The sequence below is a fragment of the Palaemon carinicauda genome, chromosome 19 (genome assembly GCF_036898095.1).
Source record: "Palaemon carinicauda isolate YSFRI2023 chromosome 19, ASM3689809v2, whole genome shotgun sequence".
Taxonomy (NCBI): domain Eukaryota; kingdom Metazoa; phylum Arthropoda; class Malacostraca; order Decapoda; family Palaemonidae; genus Palaemon; species Palaemon carinicauda.
The window spans coordinates 11,966,836-11,974,335 of NC_090743.1; positions in this window are offsets into that span (position 1 = coordinate 11,966,836).

Genomic DNA, 7,500 nt, shown 5'->3' on the forward strand with positions numbered 1-7,500 from the left:
GATTTATGAAGGATTCTTCGGGGGGCGCCCACCGCATATGGCTGGTCGTAACCGCAGCAGCGAAATTCTATTACAAGGGAGCAGCAACGCATAATTTACATAAGTATAAATTCCCCCTTAACAAGACGGTTGAAGAGCGAGATGGATTTTTCACTAGAGGTCAAGTTGAAGTATCTAGTGTTTTGTTTCCGTATTTTTTTTTAAATTTTCAATAATTATTTTGACCAACATCGGTTGCTTTCCCATGCAAAACGCGTCGCCTGTTTACATGCGAACGGTCTTATGTGAGGAAATGTGATGGAAGAGATGGCATGTTGATGGAGGTGCTTCTTCGGGTTCTGTTGATAAAGTAGAGGATAATCTTCCCTGCTGACGAAGGCAATTTGTAAAGACGGGCCTTGTTAAGATGTACGATTATGATCATCATAGAAGTCTTATTTTATTAGCCGAGAGGAACGCTGAAAAACAGATACATCTCAACGTTGGTTATAAATTGAATGGTGGAAATCTCTTAAAGAAAGAACTCAGGTTATGCAAAAGCGAATATTTTTCCAACGCTTTGTGGTATTAAAATGCACAGGACGTGAATAGTGTAATATAAATCGAACGGAGAAAATCATTTAGTCATAGCCTCTGTATCATGGCTTCCACTGTCTTGGGTTAGAGTTCTCTTGTTTGAGGGTACTCTCGGGCATTTTTATTTTAATGTTATTCTTCTTAAAATATTTGATTTTTCCTTGTTTCCTTTCTTCACTGGGCTATTTTCCCTGTTGGAGCCTCTGGTCTTACAGCATCCTGTTAGCTTCTGTATCATGGCTTCCACTGTCGTGGGTTAGAGTTCTCTTGCTTGAGGGTACACTTGGGCATTTTTATTTTAATGTTACTCTTCTTAAAATGTTTGATTTTTCCTTGTTTCCTTTCTTCACTGGGCTATTTTCCCTGTTGGAGCCTCTGGTCTTATAGCATCCTGCTAGCCTCTGTATCATGGCTTCCACTGTCTTGGGTTAGACTTCTCTTGCTTGAGGGTACACTCGGGCATTTTTATCTTAATGTTACTCTTCTTAAAATATTTTATTTTTCCATGTTTCCTTTCTTCGCTGGGCTATTTTCCCTGTTGGAGCATTTGGTCTTATAGCATCCTGCTTTTCCAACTAGAGTTGTAGCTTATCAATTGATAATGATAATAATAATAATGGAACTAAGGTTACGTAAAAGCGAATATTTTTCCAACATTTTGTGGTATTAAAAATGCACAAGACGTGAATAATGTAATATAAATCGAACGGAGAAAATCACTTAGTCATAGCCTCTGTACCATGGTCTTCCACTGTCTTGGGTTAGAGTTCTCTTGCTTGAGGGTACTCTCGGGCATTTTTATTTTAATGTTACTCTTCTTAAAATATTTGATTTTTCCTTATTTCCTTTCTTCACTGGGCTATTTTCCCTGTTGGAGCCTCTGGTCTTAAAGCATCCTGCTTTTCCACTAGGGTTGCAGCTTAGCAATTGATAATGATAATAATGATAATGGAACTCTTATGTAAAAGCGAATATTTTTCCAATACTTTATGGTATTAAGATGCACAATATGTGAATAATGTAATACGGTAGAGTTTTTGTAGGTCAATCAAATGCAAGAAGTAATTTTGCTTAAAGGAATGCATGAAGCTTGTCCGTGGATAGCATTTGTCGAACATTTTAGAAATTACCGAGAGGTTTAAATACACCCTGTTAGAAATTAATGCTTTTGTTAATTTATTTATAACCACTTTAGATACAAAATACAGTTTTCAAAATATTTTTAAAGATCTCTCATGTTTTATATAATTTTTATGATTTTAAAAGCGACCTTGTATTTTAAGCACATTATGCTTACAATGTTTATTTTCAAAAGAAATTATTGCTATAGATGATACAAGGAATATCAAGCACCACTTGTTAGCAAATTAGCTTTTTGCAATTCCAATATGTAAAGGGTTTTGCATGTGCCCATGGCATCTTATTTTAATGTTCTGTGGATTCGACCATTTGATTTGGAAGATTAATTCCGAGTTCAGTCACAGAGGGAATAAAACTTTTAGAAAACTCTTAAAGTCTGCAGGGACTGTTCTTTAATTTTCAAAATTAAAATTTTAAATTTTTGACTGATGCAAACCCAAGTTGCCTGAGGAGTAGTCTGATAGTCTGAGTCTATTTTATTTTAATTTTTTTTTTTTTTGGAAGAATTATAATTTATTTTGTAATTTTTTAGTTGGTCTGTTTTATTCGTTTTTTATTTTCAAATTTCAGTCGCAATTAAGAAATTAAAGAAATCCCTCGTGGGCAATGGATATGTTTACACATTTTGAATCGTCACGAGTTTTTACTTTTGACTTTGATGTGTCCTGCATACTTATTGGTTTATTTCCTGATAAATTTTCTATTCTTTTTCTCTACTTCTGCTAGATTCGAACGTAAATTGAATAGGGATTATTTTTCATTCGATATCAAAGTCTGTTTTTTAAAGTAAAATGTCGAGGTTATAGAGACTTGATCGGCTTGCTTTCTTCCATTTATATACACTTCTCATATCTGCATTGAAAGAACCGTCAATCCAGGTGATGATGAAGTCAAGGCCGTAAAACCACATTGCCTCAATTCGAACACGCGCACTGTATCTGAATTTGGCGCCACTACTGGAATTCTGGAAGGTTCGTAAAATTAACTTTCCATTTCCAGGCCGCGTCTCGCTCAACTGGAAGCCACTTTTACAATTGTCTTGAATCACATGTGTAAAAGAACTTACAGATTTACGTAATTGTATTTTTTTTTTTTTTTTTTTTTGTCTTTAGTGAGAGTATCTGAAGTCGTAGCCGTGGCCAAAGCCCGTCGAACTGCTTTCCCTGCTCGTCCCCTCTCGCTACTGAGGGGAAGACTGGAATGATTAGAGGGCACTGGTATTGAGTCGCCTCCCTTTGCCCCTGCGCGCTCTGGTATAGATTCCGAGGGGCCTCCTCCTCCTCCTCCTCTTCCCCCTCCTCCGTGGTTGGGGAGGAATGCCAGCGAAGTTGAACGGGGGAAAACTCCATTGGAAAGCGGAGGAGCGTGAAAAACAAACAATTAAAAGGAGACGTGGAAACGTTCAGATATATGGAGGAATTAATTAAAGTACATTGTTGAAAAGGAAAGATAAAGTGGGAAGGTTCTCTCTCTCTCTCTCTCTCTCTCTCTCTCTCTCTCTCTCTCTCTCTCTCTCTCTCTCTCTCTATATATATATATATATATATATATAATATATATATATATATATATAGAGAGAGAGAGAGAGAGAGAGAGAGAGAGAGAGAGTAGATTGTTGAAAAGGTAAGATGAAGGGAATGGTTCATTCTCTCTCTCTCTCTCTCCTCTCTCTCTCTCTCTCTCTCTCTCTCTCTCTCTCTCTCTCTCTCTATATATATATATATATATATATATATATATATATATATATAATATATATATATATATATATATATAGAGAGAGAGAGAGAGAGAGAGAGAGAGAGAGAGAGAGAGAGAGAGAGAGAGAGAGAGAGAAAGAGAATGAACCATTCCCTTCATCTTTCCTTTTCAACAATCTACTCTCTCTCTCTCTCTCTCTCTCTCTCTCTCTCTCTCTCTCTCTCTCTCTCTCTCTCTCTCTCTCTCTCTCGCTATATATATATATATATATATATATATATATATATATATATATATATATGCGTATATATATATATATATATATATATATATATGTGTGTGTGTATATATATATATATGTATATATATATATATATGTATATATATATATATATATGTATATATATATATATATATATATATATATATATATATATGCGTGTGTGTGTTTGTGTGTGTGTGTGTGTGTGTGATCTTTTACCCTTGGCCATGTTTCTGCTAGTTTACGTTCAAATTCTGATAAATTCCTAGTTTGTTTTCAACTTGTATTTAAAAAGTTTAGAATATTCTCTTAGTATTTAAACTTTTGTGTATATTTTAGTCTTTATAAGACTATCCTTTTTCTCCAATCATTCCATCTTTAAGGTATAACGATTTTTACAACATATTGTCTTCTTTAAAGTTGCTGGTATACTCTCTCATCCAATATTTTTAATTTTTCTTTTTATAGTTACTGATTGTCGATTCCACTTGTCTGTCAAATCTCTCTTTACAGTCTGTTTCACCTTCAAATTTCCTTAGAATACTAGATTTACTTCGTTCATAGATTTCCTCTAATTTTCAATATTTTTTTAAACAATAAATTTAAAGAAAGAACAATTATATTTGGTTCAATATATCTTAGTATTCTTTATAAAGCTGACGACTTTATTATGTACGTTTTTTGGCATGATTATGATAAATATAGTTGATATCTAAACGGATGATACAGTATTCTTTATAAAGCTGACGACTTTATTATGTACGTTTTTTGGCATGATTATGATAAATATAGTTGATATCTAAACGGATGATACTATAATCCATACCATTATTACATCAGCAAGTAGAAATTTCAATGATTAAAGTAAATATTTATTGTAGGAATTATACCTTAATTCATCTGCCCGAATTCAAAACTTTATATTTATTAGTGTTTCGGTTAATCAACTCCACAGGTACGTAATTAACAGGACATGCAATATACCATAGGTTAATGAATTACTGGAGGATATAAAAAGAATTTCTTTCCATTTTCCCTTGATACAACCTAATGTTTAAATGTGCTTGTTTGTGTTTACTAACTTACGCGTGTTTCAAGATTTGATAATCAAACCAACGGAAATCTATTAAAATATATTTAATTTCCTCATCCCTTCGGCAATATCTGTGCCGAGTTACTCTTCTTTTGGAGCATCCTCAAATGTCTTGAAGATATGATGGGACTATTTATCTATTATTGTGATTTTTAGTTATCATTTATAAGAGAATGGAAAGTTAGGAATCTTCAAATATGCATTATGTAAACACGAAAATTAATTTTCAAAAGAAAATAAGTCTGGGATTTGTTAATTGCTCGAAAGTATCACTATATTTCAGTGAGTCATTAAATCTTGAATAACTCGTCATAAACTAGAAAAGCAGTGAGAGTTTGACTGTTTTAATTCATACTAATAAAGAGGGGTAACTAAATTGGTTTTTCATCCCAATGTCCAATGACCATCCTTGTGTTCCTTAAAGCTATTGTATCATCCTACTTTTGTCATCACAACTACTTTTGCACACTTGAAGGGATTCCAATCAAGTTTGGCACAAAGCTAGACACGTAACTTCAGCCTTAGCCAAAAATTTTGAGCCCAAAGATATTTTTCTTATGGAGTATAAATACTTCATTAATGAAGCCAATTGCTATATTATGGTTAGGGTACTTAAAACCTCTTCCGCGATTTTCTTAAAATAGCTACCATAGAGGAGGACGCCTAGTGCTTCACAAACACATTTAGTCTGGAGGAAATATTATTAATGGAGTTTATTAAGCTGGCATCGAACTATAGTCATTTCTTGTTCGAGGTGTTCGCCAACCGTCAGCTGATACTCGCCAGCGAAAGTGTTTTAGCGTCACGTTATGATCTCTCGGTTGGAGGAGCGTTAGGAAAAAGTGTAAACAAAACCGATCAGCTGACATCATCATGGCACCCCAGAAAATTTCTGACTTGCAGTAATATGTATTCTCGGAATGTTACGTGAATTGAAGAGGAACAAACACCATTTGTTGTCTTGATAGTGGCTGAGGAAAAGAGAAGCCACAGCTATCTTTGACAACCGTTGTCGGGAAATGAGGTTGGGGAATGGTTCTGCCTTCTACAACTACCACAGGATGAAAAAAGCAAATTTTTATTATCTCTTGAGGCTTGTTGGACCCACGATTGCCAGGCAAGAGCACGTTCTATTGGCAGCAGCCATCTTGTGTGTTTACATTTGAAGACATGCTCGTGGTTTTTGTTCGCTGCTTCCCGTCCAGTCAGGAAACCAATATCTCGAGCAACAAACTCCTGGTTTCCCATTTTCGACAGCAACGGCTTGTTGCTGGCGAAAAAAAAGTCTAGTGTGATTCCAGCTTTACTTTTTCAAGAACCGTAATGGTGTCTCCAACATATCATCGATCAGAATATGAATTTTGCAAAGAGATTTCACTATACTTTTTGTCATAATATAAACAAATATTGAAACATAAGGTAAAGAACATATGTTCAGATTCATGATGTATATTGATTTTATCCTATGTGATAATAAGTTTCTCTTGTAAATATGAAGATTTTGAAGTGTTCAAAGTACATTTTTTGGCCTTTTAAATTGGGATAAGAGCATAAGTCCCATTAAAGTCTTTTTACGAAAGCAAATCCATCGCCTATATCTCACCTGCCCTCCCTTCCTTCCTGTTTCTCCTTCCCCCCAGCCTCAGCCTCCTCTTCCTATTCTAATTCCTCTTCCCAATTCCCTTCCTCTTTCCTAGTCTTACCTTTAATCCTCCTTTTGTCTATCTCTTTCTCCTCTCCATGCATGTCCCCCTCCTCTTACTCCTCCCAACACTTTTCCCTCTCCCTTTCCTCCTCCTCCTCCTTGTCTATCTCATCTCTCCTCCCCATGCTCATCCATTTTACCTCAAGCATGTCCCCTAATCTTACTCCTCTTCAACACTTTTTCCTCCTCCTCCTCTCCCCCCCCATGCTCATCCATTTTACCTCAAGCATGTCCCCCTCATCTAACTCCTCCCCAACACTTTTCCCTCTCCTCCTCTTCCTCCTCATGCTCATCCATTTTACCTAAGCATGTTCCCCTCCTCTTACTCCTCCCAACACTTTTCCCTCTCCCTTTCCTCCTCCTCCTCCTTTCTATCTCATCTCTCCTCCCCATGCTCATCCATTTTACCTCAAGCATGTCCCCTAATCTTACTCCTCTTCAACACTTTTTCCTCCTCCTCCTCCCCCCCCCCCCCCATGCTCATCCATTTTACCTCAAGCATGTCCCCCTCATCTAACTCCTCCCCAACACTTTTCCCTCTCCTCCTCTTCCTCCTCATGCTCATCCATTTTACCTCAAGCATGTTCCCCTTCTCTTACTCCTCCCAACACTTTTTCCCTCTCCCTTTCCTCCTCCTCCTCCTTGTCTATCTCATCTCTCCTCCCCATGCTCATCCATTTTACCTCAAGCATGTCCCCTAATCTTACTCCTCCTCAACACTTTTTCCTCCTCCACCTCCTCCCCCCCCCATGCTCATCCATTTTACCTCAAGCATGTCCCCCTCATCTAACTCCTCCCCAACACTTTTCCCTCTCCTCCTCCTCCTCCTCCCCCTCCTCCTCCTCCTCCTCCTCCTCATGCTCATCCATTTTACCTCAAGCATGTCCCCCTCATCTTACTCCTCTCCAACACTTTTTCCTCTCCCTTTCCTACCTTCCTCCTCCTCCTCCTCCTCCTCCTCCTCCTCATGCTCATCCATTTTACCTCAAGCATGTCCCCCTCCTCTTACTCCTCCCAACACTT